This window comes from Schistocerca nitens, chromosome 7, assembly GCF_023898315.1.
Source record: "Schistocerca nitens isolate TAMUIC-IGC-003100 chromosome 7, iqSchNite1.1, whole genome shotgun sequence".
Taxonomy (NCBI): Eukaryota; Metazoa; Arthropoda; class Insecta; order Orthoptera; family Acrididae; genus Schistocerca; species Schistocerca nitens.
Genome location: NC_064620.1, coordinates 116,384,615 through 116,411,469, shown reverse-complemented (window position 1 = coordinate 116,411,469; position 26,855 = coordinate 116,384,615). Strand labels below are relative to the sequence as shown.

At 40.5% G+C, this 26,855-nt stretch overlaps 1 protein-coding gene across 1 annotated transcript in view; it reads right to left on the bottom strand.

The window, feature by feature from the left end:
- The window catches only part of LOC126195494 (uncharacterized), a 276,681-nt gene that overhangs the window by 87,849 nt on the left and 161,977 nt on the right, over positions 1–26,855 (bottom strand). The gene's annotated exons all lie outside the window — the stretch shown is intronic.

Genomic DNA, 26,855 nt, shown 5'->3' with positions numbered 1-26,855 from the left:
TGGTACGAAAGGAAGCAATGAAGATTATTGATTAACGTCCCGTGAAAAAAGTGGTAATTAGAGACGGAGCACAGACTCGGATTAACCTGAGAACACTGAGGGCGGGAAAATGTTACATTGCTACTACATCTACATCCATACTCCGCAAGCCACCTGATGGTGTGTGGCGGAGAGTACTTTGAGTACCTCTATCGGTTCTCCCTTCTATTCCAGTCTAGTATTCTTCGTGGAAAGAAAGATTGTCGGTATGCCTCTGTGTGGGCTCTAATCTCTCTGATTTTATCCTCATGGTCTCTTCGCGAGATATACATAGGAGGGAGCAATATACTGCTGACTGGTTTGAGGAAAATTTCACCTTAGCGACGACTTTTCTCACAGACTTTCAAAATAATTACAAAGTCTGACCTTTTGCCTATTCTGTAGCTCTCAAGTTATTACTAAATGTAATATAACATATATAGGATAGGCAAAAGATGGTACCCACTACAAATACTTCTGCTTGTAATTCTATTCTTTGACATACAACTACATTCATTGCTTTTATCACAGTACAATATGTACTTCATGAAAATGTCTTTAAAAATTTTGAGAAACTGTGATCAACAAATATCTGGCAGTAATCACTATACAATCACATTATCTTTATTCTGCTTTATGTACTAACATTTATTCATCTGACTTCAGTTAACGAAATATTACTGAGTGGTAATGCACTATGACCAGAAGTAAACATCTTAGTCCATATTACAATGTCTTGAAAATTTTTCGCTATTTTCTTCATGTGCTTCAAAATACCATTTTGGCAACTAGTGTTCATCAGATTTTTTTTTTTTTTTTTTGGTCATCAGTCTACTGACTGGTTTGATGCGGCCCGCCACGAATTCCTTTCCTGTGCTAACCTCTTCATCTCAGAGTATCACTTGCAACCTACCTCCTCAATTATTTGCTTGACGTATTCCAATCTCTGTCGTCCTCTACAGTTTTGCCCTCTACAGCTCCCTCTAGTACCGTGGAAGTCATTCCCTCATGTCTTAGCAGATGTCCTATCATCCTGTCCCTTCTCCTTATCAGTGTTTTCCACATATTCCTTTCCTCTCCGATTCTGCGTAGAACCTCCTCATTCCTTACCTTATCAGTCCACCTAATTTTCAACATTCGTCTATAGCACCACATCTCAAATGCTTCGATTCTCTTCTGTTCCGGTTTTCCCACAGTCCATGTTTCACTACCATACAATGCTGTGCTCCAGACGTACATCCTCAGAAATTTTTTCCTCAAATTAAGGCCGGTATTTGATATTAGTAGACTTCTCTTGGCCAGAAATGCCTTTTTTGCCATAGCGAGTCTGCTTTTGATGTCCTCCTTGCTCCGTCCGTCATTGGTTATTTTACTGCCTAGGTAGCAGAATTCGTTAACTTCATTGACTTCGTGACCATCAATCCTCATGTTAAGTTTCTCGCTGTTCTCATTTCTACTACTTCTCATTACCTTCGCCTTTCTCCGATTTACTCTCAAACTATACTGTGTACTCATTAGGCTGTTCATTCCGATCAGCAGATCATTTAATTCTTCTTCACTTTCACTCAGGATAGCAATGTCATCAGCGAATCGTATCATTGATATCCTTTCACCTTCTAATTTAATTCCAGTCCTGAAGGTATGTTCTCGAAACTTCAACAAAAGCCCGTGCCGAGCTACTGAGCGTCTCTCCTGCAGAGTCTTCCAGTGGAGTTTATCTATCGTCTCCGTTACGCTTTCGCGATTACTAAATGATCCTGTAACGAAGCACGCTGTTGGATCTTCTCTATCTCTTCTATCGACCCTATCTGGTACGGATCCCACGCTGCTGAGCAGTATTCAAGCAGTGGGTGAACAAGTGTACCTTCTTCCTTTGTTTTCGGATTGCATTTCCTTAGGATTCTTCAATGAATCTGTCTGGCATCTGCTTTACCGACTATCAACTTTGTATGATCATTCCATTTTAATTCACTCTTCATGCGTACTTCCAGATAATTTATGGTATTTATGGAATTAACTGCTTCCATCGTAAATTTCATACTCCATATTTTATCCAAAGGAAGTCATAATTCATAGTTTATGTACTAATTAATTACAATTATAAAGTCTCCGGTTCACATGCAAAATGAGTGCAAAATGTCCTGTTTTACATCATGCATTGACAATAACATATTGGTAGGAACTGTGAATATCGGTACCAACTGCAGTCGTAATTTTACGTGGGTTTGGTAATCCAAGGTGAAGTCCGACCCAGATGTGGATGACGTAAGTTGGTTGACCTTTTCTAAGGTGAATGAAATATTGTCTGGGCAAGTTTTATTTTGCCCACAGGCTACCACCGCCATTCCTTCCTACATTTCAATAGACGTTACCTGCCGCAAATTTAATAAAGGCATTTGCAATCTGTTTATATGGCGAGTGGAATTCACATCCTTGTAAACTCGAAAAGTTAAGAACTGTCACCATGTGCCTGGAACAAAGCCCGTGTCTATGTTCGACTGAGACACAACGTGACTGTCCATCCTTTCATTTCAGTGATATAATAGTAAACACATGGCTTGTTGTTGTTGTTGTGGTCTTCAGTCCTGAGACTGGTTTGATGCAGCTCTCCATGCTACTCTAACCTGAGCAAGCTTCTTCATTTCCCAGTACTTACTGCAACCTACATCCTTCTGAATCTGCTTAGTGTATTCATCTCTTGGTCTCCCTCTACGATTTTTACCCTCCACGCTGCCCTCCAATGCTAAATTTGTGATCCCTTGATGCCTCAAAACATGTCCTACCAACCGATCCCTTCTTCTAGTCAAGTTGTGCCACAAACTTCTCTTCTCCCCAATCCTATTCAATACCTCCTCATTAGTTACGTGATCTACCCACCTTATCTTCAGCATTCTTCTGTAGCACCACATTTCGAAAGCTTCTATTCTCTTCTTGTCCAAACTGGTTATCGTCCATGTTTCACTTCCATACATGGCTACACTCCATACAAATACTTTCAGAAACGACTTCCTGACACTTAAATCTATACTCGATGTTAACAAATTCCTCTTCTTCAGTAACGCTTTCCTTGCTATTGCCGGTCTACATTTTATATCCTCTCTACTTCGACCATCATCAGTTATTTTGCTCCCCGGGTTCGATTCCCGGCGGGGTCAGGGATTTTCTCTGCCTCGTGATGGCTGGGTGTTGTGTGCTGTCCTTAGGTTAGTTAGGTTTAAGTAGTTCTAAGTTCTAGGGGACTGATGACCATAGATGTTAAGTCCCATAGTGCTCAGAGCCATTTGAACCATTTTGCTCCCCAAATAGCAAAACTCCTTTACCACTTTAAGTGTCTCATTTCCTAATCTAACTCCCTCAGCATCACATTCCATTATCCTCGTTTTGCTTTTGTTGATGTTCATCTTATACCCTCCTTTCAAGATACTGTCCATTCCGTTCAACTGCTCTTCCTCGTCCTTTGCTGTCTCTGACAGAATTACAATGTCATCGGCGAACTTCAAAGTTTTTACTTCTTCTCCACGGATTTTAATACCTACCCCAAATTTTTCTTCTGTTTCCTTTATTGCTTGCTCAATATACAGATTGAATACCATCGGGGAGAGGCTACAACCCAGTCTCACACCCTTCACAGCCACTGCCTCCATTTCATGCCCCTTGACTCTTATAACTGCCATCTGGTTTCTGTACAAATTGTAAAGAGCCTTTCGCTCCCTGTATTTTACCCTGCCACCTTTAGAATTTGAAAGAGAGTATTCCAGTCAACATTGTCAAAAGCTTCCTATAAGTCCACAAATGCTAGAAACGTAGGTTTGCCTTTTCTTAATCTTTCTTCTAAGATAAGGCGTAGGGTCAGTATTGCTTCACGTGTTCCAACATTTCTACGGAATCCAAACTGATCTTCCCCGAGGTCGGCTTCTACCAGTTTTTCCATTCTTTTGTAGAGAATTCGCGTTAGTATTTTGCAGCTGTGACTTATTAAACTGATAGTTCGGTAATTTTCACATCTGTCAACACCTGCTTTCCTTGGGATTGGAATTATTATATTCTTCTTCAAGTCTGAGGGTATTTCGCCTCGCCTGTCTCATGCATCTTGCTCACCAGATGGTAGAGTTTTGCCATGACTGGCTCTCCCAAGGCCGTCAGTAGTTCTAATGGAATGTTGTCTACTCCCGGGGCCTTGTTTCGACTCAGGTCTTTCAGTGCTCTGTCAAACTCTTCACGCAGTATCGTATCTCCCATTTCATCTTCATCTACATCCTCTTCCATTTCCATAATATTGTCCTCAAGTGCATCGCCCTTGTATAGACCCGCTATATGCTCCTTCCACCTTTCTGCTTTCACTTCTTTGCTTAGAAATAGGTTTCCATCTGAGCTCTTGATATTCATACAAGTGGCTCACTTTTCTCCAAAGGTCTCACATGGCTTACATACAGTAATTCAGAACGTAAAATAGGCACTGGTCTTTCGACAAGTATTTAACCACTAACAGTTCCAGTTCACTCTGTCACTTGTCATCCTTGGTACAACAGCATTCTCAGTACGTTCAGTGTGCATCGTTCCCCATTAAAACCATAAGAAATTTTTGCGAAACATTTTAAAGGCAGTCACTCTTTACTATCATTCACATGTAATAGTTGACTGTTACCAATCGATTTAATTTAATTCAGAATAATTTAATTACTCCTTATTCGTTTTTTATTCTCTGTATTGCGTGTTACGATACTCCCTCTCATCACTTTTCCCTTGCTTTGCTGATTGTTTACATCAGTCCCACATTTAGTATTCATTAATATTGAACGAGTACCGTTCCTCGAAATTCTGACTGCCCCGACTAGACTCCTGTGGCCATCTAAATAAATGAAAACGCGTATCAGACATCGCGGTTGCGCTAGGGCAGTGGTCAGTCAGCAGACTCGGCCCATACTCGGGAGAATGGCGGTTGAGATCCACGTCCGGTCATCCCGACTCCGTGAGTTCCTTAAATGTCCCTAGGCAAATGCTGGGATAATTCCTTCGAAATGTCACGGCCGAATTCCTTCCACATCCTTCTGAAACCCTTAATTATTAAGCCCTCGTACAATTTACGATCGCAGTTGGTACCGAATGGCAGTTCCTGTCAATGTCGTATTGTCAGTATAGGATGTAAAACAGGACAGTTTGTACTTATTTTGTATGTGCCAGACGATTGGAGACTATATACACTCCTGGAAATGGAAAAAAGAACACATTGACACCGGTGTGTCAGACCCACCATACTTGCTCCGGACACTGCGAGAGGTCTGTACAAGCAATGATCACACGCACGGCACAGCGGACACACCAGGAACCGCGGTGTTGGCCGTCGAATGGCGCTAGCTGCGCAGCATTTGTGCACCGCCGCCGTCAGTGTCGGCCAGTTTGCCGTGGCATACGGAGCTCCATCGCAGTCTTTAACACTGGTAGCATGCCGCGACAGCGTGGACGTGAACCGTATGTGCAGTTGACGGACTTTGAGCGAGGGCGTATAGTGGGCATGCGGGAGGCCGGGTGGACGTACCGCCGAATTGCTCAACACGTGGGGCGTGAGGTCTCCACAGTACATCGATGTTGTCGCCAGTGGTCGGCGGAAGGTGCACGTGCCCGTCGACCTGGGACCGGACCGCAGCGACGCACGGATGCACGCCAAGACCGTGGGATCCTACGCAGTGCCGTAGGGGACCGCACCGCCACTTCCCAGCAAATTAGGGACACTGTTGCTCCTGGGGTATCGGCGAGGACCATTCGCAACCGTCTCCATGAAGCTGGGGTACGGTCCCGCACACCGTTAGGTCGTCTTCCGCTCACGCCCCAACATCGTGCAGCCCGCCTCCAGTGGTGTCGCGACAGGCGTGAATGGAGGGACGAATGGAGACGTGTCGTCTTCAGCGATGAGAGTCGCTTCTGCCTTGGTGCCAATGATGGTCGTATGCGTGTTTGGCGCCGTGCAGGTGAGCGCCACAATCAGGACTGCATACGACCGAGGCACACAGGGCCAACACCCGGCATCATGGTGTGGGGAGCGATCTCCTACACTGGCCGTACACCACTGGTGATCGTCGAGGGGACACTGAATAGTGCACGGTACATCCAAACCGTCATCGAACCCATCGTTCTACCATTCCTAGACCGGCAAGGGAACTTGCTGTTCCAACAGGACAATGCACGTCCGCATGTATCCCGTGCCACCCAACGTGCTCTAGAAGGTGTAAGTCAACTACCCTGGCCAGCAAGATCTTCGGATCTGTCCCCCATTGAGCATGTTTGGGACTGGATGAAGCGTCGTCTCACGCGGTCTGCACGTCCAGCACGAACGCTGGTCCAACTGAGGCGCCAGGTGGAAATGGCATGGCAAGCCGTTCCACAGGACTACATCCAGCATCTCTACGATCGTCTCCATGGGAGAATAGCAGCCTGCATTGCTGCGAAAGGTGGATATATACTGTACTAGTGCCGACATTGTGCATGCTCTGTTGCTTGTGTCTATGTGCCTGTGGTTCTGTCAGTGTGATCATGTGATGTATCTGACCCCAGGAATGTGTCAATAAAGTTTCCCCTTCCTGGGACAATGGATTCACGGTGTTCTTATTTCAGTTTCCAGGAGTGTAGTTGTAATTAACTAGGGCATAAAGTATAGATTATGACATCCTTTGAATAAAATATGGAGTAGTAAAATTTACGACGATTTTAGTAACAATGTAACATTTTTCCCCCTTTTAGTGTTCTAGGGTTAAGGTACATGAAATAATTCTATTTTATGGACCAGTTCTTCTTTGACCACCCCACGCCTTTCTGATATCTGTTGCAGGGTAATGTCTGCCCACACGTTGCCAAGGTTGTTTGGACTACGCCGCAGAAGTTTAGTAGCCTCTATACCATTTCGCTCTCTCCCCGTGGAATATAAACATTTTTGGAGCCTTGAAGAACCCAACCATGGTTTCTTAGTCAACCTCGAACATTTAGCCATGAAGGCACTGATCGTCTTGTCTCACACTGGGAAAACGTACGATGGTTGGAACTTAAATAGTGGCAACTATTTATTCACAACCGATACAAAAGAGTTTGCACGTGTCACTGTCCTTCAAAGTAGTCAACAGCGTTGTGTAGAACCCTTTGCCAGCGATGTGGAGGGCGTAGTATACCGTTAGCAGAGCCTGTTCTGTTGATGGTGCGAATGGAGCGGTCTACTGCCTGTCGAATCTCTGGAACAGTTCTGAAGCGAATGCCACGAAGTGGTTCCTTCATCTTCGGAATCAAATCAAATTCACAAGGACTTTTGTGCGGGTAGTATGGTGGATTGTACAGTACTTCCCAGTCTCATCGACCGAACAGAGCAGCCACAGCTTGCACCGTATGCGCCCGCCCATTGTCATGCAAAATGATGGGTGGGTTACGCAGTGTCGCCGCTTCTTTCGCAAAGCTGGTCGCAGGTGATGGTGACTTTGATTTGATTCCGATGACGAAGGAATCACTTTGTGACATTCGCTTCAGACCTTTTCCAGAGATTCTACAGGCAGTAGACTGCTCCATTCGCACCATCAACAGAACACGCTCTGCTAATGGTATACTACGCCTTCCACAACGCTGGCAACGGGTTCTACACAACGCTGGTGACTGAAGGACAGTAAAAGGTGCAAACATGTAACCCTTTTGTATTGGTTGTAAATAAACAGTTGCCACCGTTTGAGTTCCAAACCTCGTATTAATTGTTACGGAGATTACTTTTGAAATAGCTAACAGTTTACCCACTTTTTTCACCTGACGCGTTCTTATTTGACTGTCTCTTATAGCAATACATCCTTTAATTAATGACTTAAGAACTATCTTGAAAATTAAATCAGAGTATGCTGGTACAATAGCTGCATACCGAAGTCGTAGGTAACAGCTCGCTCGCTGAAAGATCTGTACCTAAAGACTGCAAAGTTGAGCAGGTCACAACAATACCCAAGAAAGGAAATAAGAGTAACCCGGTGAATTACCGGACCTTATAGTTGACGTCGATTTACTTTAGACTTTTGAAATAAATAATGTGTTCGAACATTATGAATTACTTCGAACGAAACGATATAATGAAAAACAGTCAGCATGGACTCAGAAAATGTCTTTCTTACGAAACATAAGTAATTCTTTATTCACACAAAGTGATGATAATGACCATATGGCATTGTTGGCCGGGAGGCCCCATGTGGGAAAGTTGGGCCGCCGTATTGCAAGTTCTTTTTAGTTGACGCCACTTCGGCGACTTTGCGCGTCAATGATGATGAAGAACACACAACACCCAGTCATCACGAGGTAGAGAAAATCTCTGACCCAGCCGGGAATCGTACCCTGGATCCCCTGCGGCGGAAGCGAGAACGCTACCGCAAGACGACGAGCTGCGGACACACAAAGTAATGAGTGCTATCAACAGGGGTTCTCAAAATACAATTCCTAGACCTCCTTAAGGCTTTCGATACCGTTCCGCACAAGCGACTTCTAAACAAACTGTGTTCCTGTGTATTATGTCTGTGCGACTGGATTCGAGATTTCCTGTCAAAAAGGTCAGCGATCTAGTAAGTGATGGAGTCATAGAGTAAAACGGAAGTGATATCTGGCGTTCTCCAAGGAAGTGTTATATGCCCTCTGCTGTTCCTAATCTACATAAACGATTTAGGAGACAATCTGAGCAGCCTTCCTACATCGACTGCAGATGATGGTGCCATCTGATGATCAGAACCAGTTACAAAAGGACTTAGACAACATATCTGTATGCTCCGAATACTGAGAATTGAACCTAAATGATGAAAAGTGTAAAGTCATTCACATGAGTAGCAAAAGGAATCCGCTACATTTTGGTTACGCGATAAATCACAGAAATCTAAAGACTTTCAATTCAGCTAAGTACTTGGGGATTACAATTACTAATTACTTGGAACGATCACATTATAATTCTGTTTGGAAAGCGAACCAAAGACTACATTTTGCTGGCCGAATACTTAGAAGATACAACAAGTCTACTAAAGAGGCTGGCTACACTACGCTTGTGTTCCCTCTGATACGGTATTGTTGTGAAGTGTGGTATCCTTAAGGGATAGGACAGATGAAGGGCATCGAAGAAGTTCAAAGAAGGGCAGTTCGTTTTGCATTATTGTGAAACAGGGGAGGAATGTTCACACATATGACACGTGAGTTGGGAGTAGTGTGGCGGTGGGCATATGGGCGAAAGAAACTGACATCATCAGCAGCGCTTTCTTGTCTGTGATGTCGTATTACATTTGAGACAACTGTACTTGTCATATTTCGCTGATGTCAGCATCAGCCCTTATTTGCAAACCCATATCGGAAATTGCATGCGCCAAGGTAAAGGAAGGTAGAGGAGGGGAGGGGGTGGGCATGCAGTTGCGCTTGTTATATTTCGCAGACGACAGCATTAGCTCTTCCCTGTCTCTAAGGCCATTCCAGCGATCATGAAATCAGTAACAGCACATCTAGCCACGTGCCAAGGCCATGGAGGGGAGGGGAGGGGGGAGGGGAGGGGGAGGGACAGGCACGTTAGCATGAAGTCCCCCCCCCCAAACCCACACACACACACACACACACACACACACACGCACAGGAATTCCTTTTGACTAGACCGGATGTAACATTCTCCCTGCACGTGTGTCACGGGGCCTGAAGATGGCGTAATGTAGCACTGAAGCTGGTTGCACAAATAAAACGAAATTGGAAATTCAGATAGCTGAAGGTGTTTTGATTTGACATTTTATATTGAACAGCATAGGTCCCTCAAGCGTCTTGTGTAACGATAGGCTTACAGGGCAATGAAAGAAAGTCCACTTTCACATTCTGCTTGCTCCTATCACCAGCAGATTGCTGCAGTGTAGAGAACGAGTGCTTAGCGCCACCACCAGATGCCTTTATTGTAGAACAAGAAAGTTCGTTCTTTGTGTTAAGATTTTGTACTGCCACCGAGAGGTTGTTTCACAGTTAAAAAATATAATAGTCGTAAATTAATTATATTCCACATATAAAATGTGTAAGAAATTCTGAAGCAGCTGCAAAACATGCCAGAAGCCCGAAAAAGTACGATGTTTACATTGATAGTTGAGGTTAATAAATGAAAAACACTGTAGGACTGAAATAAATTAATGTGAAGTCACACTAATACAAAAAAAGGTCTGCAGTATAAAAGAAAGTCGGATTTAATCTCCACATACACACATATTCTCCAAGTTAGTGCCCAAAATTCCAAAGTATGTATCCCAGTCATAGATTTCAATATGTAACTACAGTTGACATCTAAGAATGTAGGGCTAGAAGTTCAATGTCTTAAAACTACCCTGACCAGTTCTATAGCTGTAGAAAAATAAGTGTTACTAAGCAGGCAAATAGGCAAACTAAATTTAACTAATTAGATCTACTCACAATAGACCCTCAAATATAAATATTTCCCCATTTTTAAATACTTCTCAAGCACCATTTTTTGAAAGGACAAATATAAAGCATCGTGTTATTCACTGGAAACAATACACTGTTACTGATTGCACAGTTATTGCTCTTATTACGAATGACACAGGCCTATTGAGGGCTAAATGCAATAACAGCAGTTTCCAGTCAGATATATTCTGGTAAAACATAATAGAATCATAAATTAACTATTTCATACATCTAAGATGTTGAAAAAATTCTGATAAGTATGTATGTAATGTAATAAAACTGGTGATGGTTAGACAGAATGCACTACTTTTTTTATCTTGAATAATATGAAATGAATTATTTCCAATCTTAAAGACTCAAAACCCAGAAATCCACTACCAAACAGCTATAAAAAAATCTATGAATGACAACATATATAAATATTTTGTGTAATTTCTATGGTTATGGACTTCTTAAAACACAGGCAATGATAAACAATTATTAGTACTTCATATATGTTCCAAAGATGATTTTTCATGAATAGATTGATGTACAATAGTAATTCCTTTGTAACATCTTGATGTAGGTAAGTCTTTGTTGTTGTTCAGTATGAGCATGGAGCATGAGTTAAGTATGTGTTGTCTTAGCATGTATGTTGAACTTAATTGCACTGTGAATGAAATAACCGAACATACTTCTGTTCGACCTCAGAAACTCGACCACTGTTCACATTATCTAAGAAAATGAAGCCGAGCATTCCCTAGACCAGTACAAGAAATTGCATTTTAGAATCTAGCATGGACATGGAATACGAGCCTACAGTTTTCGACAGTAAGAGATGAATGCTATGAAAACTCATTTCAGTTCTACCATTGCTACCTCTCTCTATAGTGTCATTATCTCACCATGCCAAGTGCTGTGAAATTGTGATCAGCTGCCCAAATTTAAACTTACTTGAGGATTAATGACTCAACTTAGGGTGGTGACGGAATGTCTGGGCACATCTGCAATCTTCTGAAAGTAAAATGTGAATGCTGTGTTGGACTATTTTTTGTTGCAGAATAAAAGTGTATATACCCCGAAAATTTTATGTACATATTTTATATGACCTATCAGCAAAATATGAACCACAGCTACAGAACAGCAATAACAGCAGCAAAAGGACTTTGCAATCAAGAAGAAAAAAGGATTAAAAATTAAAAAAGTGAAGTGAACATATAACAATATCAGTATCCATCAACAAAGTACTGCAATTTTTGTCTTTATTTTTTCCTTTCTTTTAGTGGTGAAGTGTTTCATTGCATAATCATTAGCAATGATAGTCATTAAACAGGAATCTGAAACAATGGTGGGGGTAATAAAGACTTGGGAGACTTAATTAGTGTCATGGAACAAGAACAGGAAAGCTTTATTGATGAATCAGTAGAACAAGAGAAAGACACTGATGAATCATGTAAATTATTAAAACAATGAGATAATTATAATGATGATATAAGTACCATGTTGGTATTGTTAATAAAAATGAATAAAGATAATAAGACCAGTTATAAAAATTAATCATCAACTTAAAGACAATTAGGATAAGTTCACAACAATTAATGAGAAACTTGAAAATCATAATGAATAGTTCAAAAAATTTAAACAAGAGAGTAAGGTTCGGTTCACAGAATTCGATCATTAAACAGGAGCATTGTTTAACTGCATTGATAAAAATACAGCTCAACTAAACATCAATCAAAAAAATTATAGATCAGTTGGTCAAGTGGAGGCTTTTGAGTCCAAGATGAAAGAAATTGAACTTAAATTTAATGCTGAAGTCAAAAACACAGAAGATAAACTCACTAAAGATAGGGGGACAAAGCAAAATTGCTTTCAGAAAAGTGCATACATTAATAAGAACTGTTGACAAAAATGTAAATATTAGATTTTAGACTTTGGAAACTAATATTGATATTAAACTGACACTTGTTGAAATCACTGTTGTAGAGCAGGTGGAGGCAGTAGACAATAAATTCACAGAAAATGTAATATTAAGTATCAACTATACCAGCACCCTAGCAAAGTAGCGTTTCTATTCCATGCAAAACAAGTTGCATAATTGTCTAGTGATGTAGTTAACAGAAATCTTGCTAACGATGTTGGTACCATGTTTTGCAACATTCCAGTGAAAAACATTTCAGGTGAAGGTAGCTTACATTCCATAGATTTTCTGCAGCATTGCAGAGATAATTTGTGTCTGACTGACATTCTGAAAATTAAGTTTTTTAAGAAATTTCTAGAAGATGAAGCATTAAGTTGGGCTAATCAGCATACTAATAATGACATAACCTATGCAAATTTTTAGAAAGGATTTTTAGATAAGTTTTGGTCAGACTGAACAAGCTAGAATAAAAACGGAATTTCTCAACAATTGGGCTAATCAGTATATTAATGATGTCAGAACCTATGCAGATTTTGAGAAAGGATTGTTCGATTGGTTTTGGTAAGAAAATGAACAATCTAGAATAAAAAGTGAATTTCTCAATGGATCAAATTATGGGGAAGGGCCTATTAGTATGAAACAGTAATAAAATATCAGATTAAATTTATCCCATTTGAACAAACCTTTTTATGAAGTCACCCAAATAAATGCCTTATAAAGGAGGTTACCAGCTGAGGTACAGTGGGACCAAGTCTGTTGGGTAGATGATATGCAAACTAGTATTTGAAACATGTAGATAAATTAGAGTTTTGGAAAAAACAGGGAAATACAACCATAATAGGCACAAAAATTTTGAAAGGTGCAGAAATCAAAATTGGCATAGTAATAATCACAATATGAGGGAACATAGTGGCCACAATAGTAAAAATTATCATCAGAAGGGACACAATAGAGCAAATGATAGTAGTTGTCATTCTGGATAAATATATGGTAATAGTTGGGGCTTATGAAACAAATAACAAATGGACCAGAAATTACACTAATACTTACATACAAGAAAAACACTCTAGTGAAGTGATCAGTAGCTACCTTAAAGATGTGTACTATCCTGTTAACGTTATATCTGTTGAGAAAGAAGAATGTTCACCATATAAGGAAAATTATGCAAATAAGGTTACGTGAGCACACAGAAACTGGAAAAGAGGAGACAGGAGCAATTACAAGGATTCTATGACTGGGTAGGGACTTGTAATTTGTCAGATGATGAAGTGAAGGTTCTAAAAATCACAAACTAATGGAAGAACCAAGTAAGAAAAAAGTGAATACTGTATTACAGCAACTTAAGTAAAACTGGGTATTTAAACAGTACTGAAGTAGGCAACGATGTTATTGGTAATATGTGCAGAGATTTTGATGATGCTTATGGTAATATTGATAGCAATGAATATCTTGAATTGAGGGTAAGTGATGATGAGTATCCTAATGAAGAAGAAAAGTATTTTGTTTATTTTAAAGACGAATTGGAGGCATTAGGTATTAGTGAGGAAATGTGTAGCAGTGGCAGTGATGTTGCAGAGTTACCCAAGGACACTGTTAAAGGATTAAGGGATGTTAATGACAGTATCACAGCAAATGAAACTCTTGATATAATTACTTGTAAGGAGGTGTGTATAGTTGATTGTACTAATTCAGTTACCAGTTATGACAATGACAGTAGGTTGTTTAATACTATGAATGAAAATGAATCCTATATATACAATATGTGATTAAATAGTGATGCTATAGAGAAAGATGAAAGCTTTAGAAAGATGATTAAAAATCTGTGTTCAACTTTATATCCAGACCAGTGGCATAAAATTAAATATGTTATTGTACGACAACTTAAAAGTGCCATAATGCTAACCTATGTGAAACAGGTAAGTGTACATGGACTGATGAAACTCTCAGTGACACTGATAATGATGTTAAGTTAATGAAAGTGTGCCAAAGCAGTGGAAGTGGTAGCAACAACAGTAATTTAGAATATGTAATGAATAGCCTGCAAAACAATTTCACAGGATTTTAACTTTCTGAAGTCATGTTTCGTAATAAACCAACAAATATCACCTCTGAATTAGTAGATTTTCTACCGTGTACTGTCATGTCTGCTCAAGAATGTGAAGCAGTTGTGAGAGGAAAAGCAGGAGTGATAAGACAGAAGAGACGATACTAAGGTGAAAATTGGAGACTATGATATTGTTAAATCACCGGATAAATCTAAAATCTTAACATCTGAATAAAAAAAGTTCTTTGACATCTGTATCAGTCCATTTAACGCCATAGAGAACCCACATTCCAGTGCTCACTGGTTGATTTATCCTAAGTCTAAAAAGCTTCTTGGGCTAGGATATGTTACCTCATTGAACCTATACAAATAAAAACGTAAAGATAATTAATGAAAAGCATTCTCACCAGAATGTTGCAAAAACGAAATGTTTTCTACCATATGTGATGAACTATGTAGTTATAGCTGTCCATAAATTTTTTGTGCAAACAATTTTGAATGTGGTAATTTGTTATGTTTGATTTTGCTGTATCACTTTTCTACAGGTTGTAAGTAAGTCATTATTTGTCTTTTATTATGTCATTTCATGAAATGTAGTTAGTGTTCTTCAGGGTTATTTGTCAATGTTTAGAGTGTTGTTTTAACTAACTGATCATTTGAAAAGCTAAAGATTTGACTGTCTCAGTCAATTCCTGAGCATTTATGCAGTTCTTAATATAATTTTCTATGCAGTAAATAATGGGTTAGTACTTGTGACAATTTCATATTCTCTACGAGTTATGATATTTGTGTAAAATGACTCTGGATTCTGAAAAATGACCCTTACAACATTTATTTTTTGCTGTCCCCAATTAGTTGATATCCAGTGAAACTTTACGATATTTCTTGAATCTAGTTTTGGAAATTTGTGCGGAAAGCACCACACATATTCTCACAAAATAAGTGCAGTTTCTTGTGCTGTGTACGATTTACCTGTATTTACTATGACAGATATTGTTTCTCACGTTTAATATTATTTTTGTATATGTATTGAATTTTCATGTTACTCCACTGAATCAGTGTGCTTTATATAGATGTAACAGAAGAATTTCAATATGACAGTGAGTAACTGTTAATGAAGAGGGCTTTAAAGATAAATTACAATAATGTTGGCATTTTTACCAAACTTAGGCCCAGTTTTTCTACATAAGTTACCAAACAATTCGGTTTTCAGAAAACATGTAAGAATGAGCTGCAAGAAAAATATCAGAATTTATTAAGACATTTTTACTTTTGTATTAATTACCAAGCAGTCCACAAATTATTCAGTTTACTTGAACTCACTATATGGGCCTTACAATTAAAAATATTCTTTTCATGCAATTGACATACAAAATATGGTAAGTTTGAAAGAAGTTGACAGCTTTGAAAAGGTTAAAATGAGTACATAATAACTGATATGGCAAGATGTGATAAGGCTAAAGTGTAGTGTTTTGTCTGTTATGTTCTAAATTTTGTATTTATCTGTATGTAATTGACATATACATTTCTAATAGCATTAAACGCTTTTTGTGCATGAATAAGTAGGAATAGGAAGTTCAATTTTGAGACAGAATTGTCTCATCCTCTAACAAGATTTGAAAGGCTTGAAAAGCAATTTTTCGTATTTTATTGTATTACCCATTATGCGACATAAAAGTAATGAGTGAAAAATATTGGTAGCAATCAGACCAAAGGGCAATATGAGTGATAAAAATGAGGGGCTAGCACATGGAATAAATGGGCCTAAAATCTGACCCGTGGTCTAGGGGTAGCGTCTTTGACTCATAATCAAAACGTCTTCGGTCCCGGGTTCGATCCCCGCCACTGCCTAAATTTTGATAAATAATCAGCATTGGCGGCCGAAGACTTCCGGCGTAAGAAGTCAGCCTCATTCTGCCAACGGAATTGTAAAAGAGGGCGGAGGAGCGGATAGAGGTTCAGGGCACTCTCTTGTCCTAGGGGTGGGAAATTGCCACTAAAGGCGGAAGAATCAGCAATGATCAATAACATGAGGATGCAGAAGGCAATGGAAACCACTGCATTAAAGACACGTAACGTGTATCCACAGGACATGTGGCCTGTAATTGAAGAAGTGTCACGATGATCTCTCCATTGGCAAAAGATTCCGGAATAGTCCCCCATTCGGATCTCCGGGAGGGGACTGCCAAGGGGGAGGTTACCATGAGAAAAAGATTGAATAATCAACGAAAGGATATCGTTCTACGAGTCGGGGCGTGGAATGTCAGAAGCTTGAACGTGGTAGGGAAGCTGGAAAATCTGAAAAGGGAAATGCAAAGGCTCAATCTAGATATAGTAGGGGTCAGTGAAGTGAAGTGGAAGGAAGACAAGGATTTCTGGTCAGATGAGTATCGGGTAATATCAACAGCAGCAGAAAATGGTATAACAGGTGTAGGATTCGTTATGAATAGGAAGGTAGGGCAGAGGGTGTGTTACTGTGAACAGTCCAGTGACCGGGTTGTTCTAATCAGAATCGACAGCAGACCAACACCGACAACGATAGTTCAGGTATACATGCCGACGTCGCAAGCTGAAGATGAACAGGTAGAGAAAGTGTATGAGGATATTGAAAGGGTAATGCAGCATGTAAAGGGGGACGAAAATCTAATAGTCATGGGCGACTGGAACGCAGTTGTAGGGGAAGGAGTAGAAGAAAAGGTTACAGGAGAATATGGGCTTGGGACAAGGAACGAAAGAGGAGGAGAAAGACTAATTGAGTTCCGTAACAAGTTTCAGCTAGTAATAGCGAATACCCTGTTCAAGAATCACAAGAGGAGGAGGTATACTTCGAAAAGGCCGGGAGATACGGGAAGATTTCAAGTAGATTAAATCATGGTCAGACAGAGATTCCGAAATCAGATACTGGATTGTAAGGCGTACCCAGGAGCAGATTTAGACTCAGATCACAATATAATAGTGATGAAGAGTAGGCTGAAGTTCAAGACATTAGTCAGGAAGAATCAATACGCAAAGATGTGGGATACAGAAGTACTAAAGAATGACGAGATACGTTTGAAGTTCTCTAACACTATAGATACAGCAATAAGGAATAGCGCAGTAGACAGTACAGTTGAAGAGGAATGGACATCTCTAAAAAGGGCCATCACAGAAGTTGGGAAGGAAAACAGAGGTACAAAGACGGTAGCTGCGAAGAAACCATGGGTAACAGAAGAAATACTTCAGTTGATCGATGAAAGGAGGAAGTACAAACATGTTCCGGGAAAATCAGGGATACAGAAATACAAGTCGCTGAGGAATTAAATAAATAGGAAGTGCAGGGAAGCTAAGACGAAATGGCTGCACGAAAAATGTGAAGACATCGAAAAAGATATGATTGTCGGAAGGACAGACTCAGCATACAGGAAAGTCAAAACAACCTTTGGTGAAATTAAAAGGAACGGTGGTAACATTAAGAGTGCAATGGGAATTCCACTGTTAAATGCAGAGGAGAGAGCAGATAGGTGGAAAGAATACATTGAAAGCCTCCATGAGGGTGAAGATTTGTCTGATGTGATAGAAGAAGAAACAGGAGTCGATTTAGAAGAGATAGGGGATCCAGTATTAGAATCGGAATTTAAAAGAGCTTTGGAGGACTTACGGTCAAATAAAGCAGAAGGGATAGATAACTTTCCATCAGAATTTCTAAAATCATTGGGGGAAGTGGCAACAAAACGACTATTCACGTTGGTGTGTAGAATATATGAGACTGGCGACATACCATCTGACTTTCGGAAAAGCATCATCCACACAATTCCGAAGACGGCAAGAGCTGACAAGTGCGAGAATCATCGCACAATCAGCTTAACAGCTCATGCATCGAAGCTGCTTACAAGAATAATATACAGAAGAATGGAAAAGAAAACTGAGAATGCGCTAGGTGACGATCAGTTTGGCTTTAGGAAAAGTAAAGGGACGAGAGAGGCAATTCTGACGTTACGGCTAATAATGGAAGCAAGGCTAAAGAAAAATCAAGACACTTTCATAGGATTTGTCGACCTGGAAAAAGCGTTCGACAATATAAAATGGTGCAAGCTGTTAGAGATTCTGAAAAAAGTAGGGGTAAGCTATAGGGAGAGACGGGTCATATACAATAAGTACAACAACCAAGAGGGAATAATAAGAGTGGACGATCAAGAACGAAGTGCTCGTATTAAGAAGGGTGTAAGACAAGGCTGTAGCCTTTCGCCCCTACTCTTCAATCTGTACATCGAGGAAGCAATGATGAAAATAAAAGAAAGGTCCAGAAGTGGAATTAAAATACCAGGTGAAAGGATATCAACGATACGATTCGCTGATGACATTGCTATCCTGAGTGAAAGTGAAGAAGAATTAAATGATCTGCTGAACGGAATGAACAGTCTAATGAGTACACAGTATGGTTTGAGAGTAAATCGGAGAAAGACGAAGGTAATGAGAAGTAGTAGAAATGAGAACAGCGAGAAACTTAACATCAGGATTGATGGTCACGAAGTCGATGAAGTTAAGGAATTCTGCTACCTAGGCAGTAAAATAACCAATGACGGACGGAGCAAGGAGGACATCAAAAGCAGACTCGCTATGGCAAAAAAAGGCATTTCTGGCCAAGAGAAGTCTACTAATATCAAATACCGGCCTTAATTTGAGGAAAAAATTTCTGAGGATGTACGTCTGGAGCACAGCATTGTATGGTAGTGAAACATGGACTGTGGGAAAACCGGAACAGAAGAGAATCGAAGCATTTGAGATGTGGTGCTATAGATGAATGTTGAAAATTAGGTGGACTGATAAGGTAAGGAATGAGGAGGTTCTACGCAGAATCGGAGAGAAAAGGAATATGTGGAAAACACTGATAAGGAGAAGGGACAGGATGATAGGACATCTGCTAAGACGTGAGGGAATGACTTCCACGGTACTAGAGGGAGCTGTAGAGGGCAAAAAACTGTAGAGGAAGACAGAGATTGGAATACGTCAAGCAAATAATTGAGGACGTAGGTTGCAAGTGCTACTCTGAGATGAAGAGGTTAGCACAGGAAAGGAATTCGAGGCGGGCCGCATCAAACCAGTCAGTAGACTGATGAACAAAAAAAATCTGATGAACACTAGTTGCCAAAATGGTATTTTGAAGCACATGAAGATAATAGCGAAAAATTTTCAAGACATTGTAATATGGACTAAGATGTTAACTTCTGGTCATAGTGCATTACCACTCAGTAATATTTCGTTAACTGAAGTCAGATGAATAAATGTTGGTACATAAAGCAGAATAAAGATAATGTGATTGTGTAGTGATTACTGCCAGATATTTGTTGATCAGTTTCTCAAAATTTTTAAAGACATTTTCATGAAGTACATATTGTACTGTGATAAAAGCAATGAATGTAGTTCTATGTCAAAGAATAGAGTTACAAGCAGAAGTATTTGTAGTGGGTACCATCTTTGGCGTATCCTATATATGTTATATTACATTTAGTAATAACTTGAGAGCTACAGAATAGGCAAAAGGTCAGACTTTGTAATTATTTTGAAAGTCTGTGAGAAAATTTGAATGAAGTAATAATGCTAAGGTAGTCGAAGTGTTGCATATCACGCAATGAAATACTGTTTGATTTTTATACTCCAAATCTTGTTGACATAATCAGTTTCATTGTTTTGTATGAAAATTTCTCTCGCATTTCATGCTTTCTAAGTTTCTGGCGGGTGTTTGTAAAAAAAGCTGGTTATGAAGAGGTAAAATGCACTAACCGATCTTGAATAATATGAAATTAATGATTCCCAAGTTAAAGACTCAAAACCCAGAAATCCACTACCAAATAGATACATCAAAACGTGTAAACGTCAACATATATAAACACTTTATGGAATTACTATGATTATTACTGACTTCTTACAAACACAGGCAATAATAACGATTGTTAGTACTTTGCTTTTGTAATGTATATTCCAAAGATGATTTTTCATTAATAGAACGATATACAATGTACAACGGTATTTTCTTTGCTACATGTTGATACAGGTAAACCATTGTCCTTGTTCGGCGTGAGTATGGAGCACGAGTTACGTATGTCTTGAGCTGTACTGTGAACTGAAACAACTAATCTGTTCGTCAACAGAAGCTCAACCAGTATTTATATCATTAAAGAAAATGAAGCCGAGCATCCCCTAGACCAGTAGATGACGCTGCCATTTCAGAATCTAACATGGACAAGGATTACGAGCTTACAACTTTCGATAACAGTGAAGAACAATAACAGAGACGAGTACTGTGAAAACTGTTTATTTAAATTCTACCGTTTCTACCTCTCTCTGCAGTTTGTCACCATCTCAGTGTGCCAAGTGCTGTGACATTGTATCCAGATGCAGAAATTTAAACTTACTTTAAATGTAATGAATCGACTTTGGGTTATAAGAGGGTGGTGATGATTACAGTAGGCAGCAAGAAAAGTACGATATTTACATTGCTTTTTGGGGTTAACACATGAAGAAATGAGGTAAGGCTCAAATAAATTGTAGTCACATAACATAACCTGTAACGTACACTGAAGCGCCAAAGAAACTTGTATAGGCATGCGTATCATTCATATACAGAGATATGTAAACATGCAGAGTACGGTGCTGCGGTCCGTAACGCCTATATAAGACAACAAACGTCTAGCGCAGTTGTTAGATTGGTTACTGCTGCTACAATTGAGAGAGTTCGAATGTGGTGCTACAGTCGGCGCAAGAACGACGGGAAACAGCATCTTCGAGGTGAAGTGGAAATTTCCCCGTACGACCATTTCACGAGTATACAGTGAATATCACAAATCCGGTAAAACATCAAATCTCCGACATCGCTGCGGCCGGAAAGAGACCCTGCAAGAAGGGGACCATCGATGACTGAAGAGAATCGTTCAACGTGACAGAAGTGCAACCCTTCCGCAAATTGCTGCAGATTTCAGTGCTGGGCCATCAACAAGTGGCAGAGTGCGAACCATTCAACAGAACATCATTGGTATAAGCTTTTAGAGCCGAAAGCCCACTCGTGAACCGTTTTGACTGCACGACACAAAGCTTTGCGCCTCACCTGGGCCCGTCAAAAGCGAAATTGGACTGTTGATGACTGGAAACACGATGCCTGGTCGGACGAGTCTCATTTCAAATTGTATCGAGCGGATGGACGTGTACGAGAATCCATGGAACCTGCATGTCAGCAGGGGACTGCGCACGCCCCACATCATTACAGATCCTCCACCAGCTTGGAGTGATAGGGGACCCCTGATATCTCTAGATATGGCTCTAACGAGTGACTCGTACGTAAGCATACTGTCTGACCACCTGGATCGAGTCATGGCCATTGTGCATTCTGACGGACTTGGGAATTCCTGCACGATAATGCGACATCCCACACGTCCAGAATTATTAGAGACTGGCTCCTGGGACACTCTTCTTCGTTTAACTACTTCCCCTGCCACCAACTTCACAGACATGAACATTATTGAGCATATCCGGGATGCTTTGCAACTTGCTGTTCGGAAGAGATCTCCATCCCCTCGTACTCTTACGGATTTATTTACAGCCCTGCAGGATTCATGGTGTCAGTTCCCTCCAGCACTACTTCAGACATAAGTCGAGTCCATGCCACGTCGTGTTACGGAACTTCTGCGTGCTCGCTGTGGCCCTATACGATATTAGGCAGGTGTAACAGTTTCTTTGGTTCTTCAGTGTAAAAGAAAAACGTGTGAATTAATTTCTACATATAGACAATTTCGTCAAGTTAGTGTCCCCCGCCAAAAGAATTGTGAAGTATGTACCTCAATGGTAGATTTCAATGCCTAGTAACAATTGACATTTTAGAAGTTAGGCCTCGTTATTTGATGTTGTAAAACTACAATTACCAGGTTTATAATTGCAGAAAAATACGTGTAAGCTAAGTGGGCAAATACACAGACTGAATGTAACACATGGTATCTTCTGTTGATGTAAGTCACAACTCACCCTCAAAGCATATGTTCCAACGTTTAAAGAAGTACTCAAGGAACATTTTGGCAGCGACGAAGATAATACATCGTGTTATTCACGAAAAACAATACAAACGAAGCTATTCATTGACAGGTATTGCTATTATTACAAATGACACAGGCATACTGAAGGCTAAGTACAGTAACATCAGTTTGCGATCGAAAGGCTCCCAAAAAGCTTTGTAGACAGTTTTTGTCCATTGTTTTTTCTCGCAGTATTTTTAAAAAATACGTCAGCAGCGAGAAAAGAGAAATGTTCAAATATTTAAATACATAGAGTGTGCTTTCAATCTGTGCAGTTGCTTTTCTGGAAGCTATGGCTCGTGAAAATAAAAGTCACCAACCAGCTACACGACCACAACCACACACATAACAGAATTGTCTTATTAGGAAAGGACTAAAAACGAGGTGTTTTTTGTTACGAAAATGTTACTTCGACAATGCAAGAACATGTATAGCTTGTAACCACACGACCAAAGACGGTAACAGTGAGAGATGCGACATTTTCAACGAAAATGTCAGAGTTGATATCTCAGAGAAAACGACTCGTGATATACTGCAAGAGTCTCTTGGTTTGTAACCACAAATTAAATATGCCCGTATCTAAATGCCTGTTTAACTCATTAAAATACGTGTTATCGTAATGTACATAAAATGCCTTGCCGGCACAAAGAGCCATCGTAATACGCCAAATGCCTAACGCAAGACATTGTATCACCACCCTGCATTGCTACAAATGTGAAACAAACGCCACAGCACATATTAATGTGATGTTATTCTATATAAAGTACAGACATGCAGACGTAGATGTGGAAGTCATCATGATCTAAAAAATTAACTGATCTCAACCGAAAATGCTGTTAGAGATTGTACCAGCCATGATGCCGTCTTACCTGAAATATAGTTTTAATATCAAGTCCTAAGCCACATCGTTCATGTTTGGAACTTGAATAAGCGAAGCTTGAACAAAATGGCTGTAAAATATTACGAGATATGGTGCCTCAATTTTGTAGAGTGACAGCACGACTGGTCGGTTTGCAGGGACGAAGTTATCGACGACGTAATACACAGAAAACGGAGACGAAATAATGTGGTTACAGCAGCAATAGCGGTGAGCCATTAACAATGATTTCCAAAGTGATGTATTTATATTCCATAACAGAGTTGTTGAAAGTAAAGATACAAGTCATTACGTACTTGTCTAAACAGTCTTTGCGGTGGACTCCAGACGGGTAATATCATGTTTAATCATGTTGTTGGTCACTTCATAAAAACTATAAGGTGGTTAGGAATAATGTTGCTCACTTCTGGGCTTGTGATTTGACACATAAATATACTGTATAGGTTTTACTCTACAATAGGTCACCCAGGTTAAACAGTCAACTTCGTCTTATCGTATATTACAACCTTATGTGTCGCTGTATGTGCAAGATATCGTCTCAACCGAACATCACACTCCACCTGCGAAGAACTTCATAGAATTACTGACGCAGGTTCGTTCCAATAATGTACATTTATGGTGTAGTTTTTTGAGGCAGAATATATGCGCTGTGTATAAATTAATGCCGTCATAGTACATTATACAAAAATGGCGGATAATAATAACGTAATGGGATAATTTAATGGTAAATTCCGCGATTTGTATGACAGAGTACCAAATCGCGACGCACAGACAACCAATGGCATTATTGTGAAGAACAACACTTCTTCTGTTTTAATGTAGAACTTCCGTCGGAGTCAGAGTAGCATATTATAGTTGTATGCGGACAGAATGTAGTCTGTGGTCTACCAGCTGCAGTAGACAAACAGCAGAAGGGCTTATGCTAACAGAACTGATGGAGTCACAGCATACAAGTGTAGGAGACATATTACTGGATTAGGTGCTCAAGACAGTGAGTGGAACCTACTACAAATGAGCATGAACCAGTGGTAATGTAAATACTGTTTGCTAATGGGAATTCCCCAATAATGTTAGTACTTAATTGTCTGCAAATTGCTGTAAGTTATTCAGATACTCGATATGAATTGTGCTCTACAACACATACATATTAATCTGTGAAATTTGTTGCAAAGGCAAGAAAAAAAAAAAAGAAGGAGAGTGCACATTAAACACAGGAAGTAATGTGTCCACAAAGATGGAACGTTGGACTCAACTCGTCCTGGAAGCAAATTTTACATAGATGAGTACCCCACCCATATATTATTCAGATGACACTGCCTCATTCAGAATGTCTCCGTCAAGTATAATATCTAACACATCATTTGCATTCCTCGTTCGACAGATATTATGCGCAAAGTTAGTGCCATTTACATGAATTAGAAACATCCATTAGCCACCACAATGAAAACACGCTGTTTCCTTACGTTTATTGGTGTAAAATAACCCCGCTTTGCGTAGATGATCCGCTTGCTGTACAGCGGCAAGAGGCTACTCAGCGAATGACGCTAGTCCAGCCTCGCGCGTGCTACAGGGTCCAGTCCCAGACTCCTACGGTCGTCAGGAGAGCGCCGGGTGGAGTGCAGCGAGCAGATCCCAGTTACACTCGAGAGGGCCAAGAAAGCATCACTGACAATAACATTTTCATTAGGCAGCAATACAGGAGTTGATTCCAAAGTGTCATGTCACAGCCGGGCTGGCGAAGTAGCGTCTTGTCAGCTCTTCTAGAGACTTCAGGCTTTCACAACTTCACCTTACAAAGGCTCACTTCTGCTGGCTCGACACCTGAATACTTAAAGCTGCGTTGTACCTAGCCTTCCTTACGAAACTCTGCTTTGTCACAAGTATGACGGTATCTCTCGGCTTGCATGACGTCATCATGCTTCTCTGGTAGATTTGGGTGCTCGGTCGTTCCCCTGTCCAGTAACACTGTAAGCGTAAAGGAACCGAAAAAATTGTGGTATGTCCACACTCACTCCAACTGGGTGTCGTTTCGCAAGGTCTGCCCTAGCTTCCCAGCAGCAGAACCCTCCCGCTACATCGTTGTTATCCTACATTCGTTGAGGAATGAAGAGCGTACTTACAATTAAAAAGCCTTCACGTCTTTCATTTATGTTACGTACATTCATGGACGACAGCTGCTATTCGCTGGAGCAGGAAGAACTGATACCCCATCTCATGTCACAGACCCCTCCTAATTCTCTCAGAATCCAGTCACGTTCTGACAGCACTGTTCCATTGGTTACAATGCTGATAGGTAGAGAACTATCACAACAAGAACAGTAGCACACTAACTTACAGCAGGAAATTCACAACCATGCAGATTATACATGGGCTGCACACAGAAATTCAGAAGCTTAACACCTGCAATTCATCGATACCGAATGACAGTCTATAAATATCTCCTGTACAAGACCTAATCTCCTTTATCGTATTCCACCAGAAATACGACAGTATAATGGGTCAGAGTCTTCATTAAATATATACATATTGGTGCACTGGAGCAGATGGCCAGATATCAAAGTCGCTCCCACAGATCTGTGTAAAGTTTTGTCGCCTGTACTGCAGGAAGACCATACTCCACAGACTATCAACCACAAGGAGAAGGTTCCTATGTTGTTGTTCATAACCACTTCGACATATTGTTTTCTGCTGTAATACATCAAAGCAGTGTATGATACAGCAGAGTACACAGCCATACATTTTATTTTCCTACTATGGCTTCGAGGTCTGTGTCAGGTGCTGAACCGACATCAACACATTTCGATCTATTGTCTCTCACAGAAAGCTGACCGAGAGAGGTGGTGCAGTGGTTAGACACTGGACTCGCATTCGGGAGTACGACGGTTCAATCCCGCGTACGGCCATTCTGATTTAGGTTTTCCGTGATTTGCCTAAATCGCTCCAGGTAAATGCCGGGATGGTTTCTTTGAAAGGGCACAGCCGACTTCCTTCCCCCTCCTTCCCTAATCCGATGAGACCGATGACCTCGCTGTCTGGTCTCCTCCCTCACAACAACCCAACGGAAAGCTGGACATCGCGTGGTGTGCTGCTCCCACAACACACTGGATGCTTGAAATAAAAGACAGAGGCGGTGTTTCGCATTGATAAAAAATGTGGAAGACATCGCAAAATACGAGGGCAGTTCAATAAGTAATGCAACACATTTTTTTTCTGAAACAGGGGTTGTTTTATTCAGCATTGAAATACACCAGGTTATTCCCCAATCTTTTAGCTACACAACACTATTTTTCAACGTAATCTCCATTCAATGCTACGGCCTTACGCCACCTTGAAATGAGGGCCTGTATGCCTGCACGGTACCATTCCACTGGTCGATGTCGGAGCCAACGTCGTACTGCATCAATAACTTCTTCATCATCCGCGTAGTGCGTCCCACGGATTGCGTCCTTCATTGGGCCAAACATATGGAAATCCGACGGTGCGAGATCGGGGCTGTAGGGTGCATGACGAAGAACAGTCCACTGAAGTTTTGTGAGCTCCTCTCGG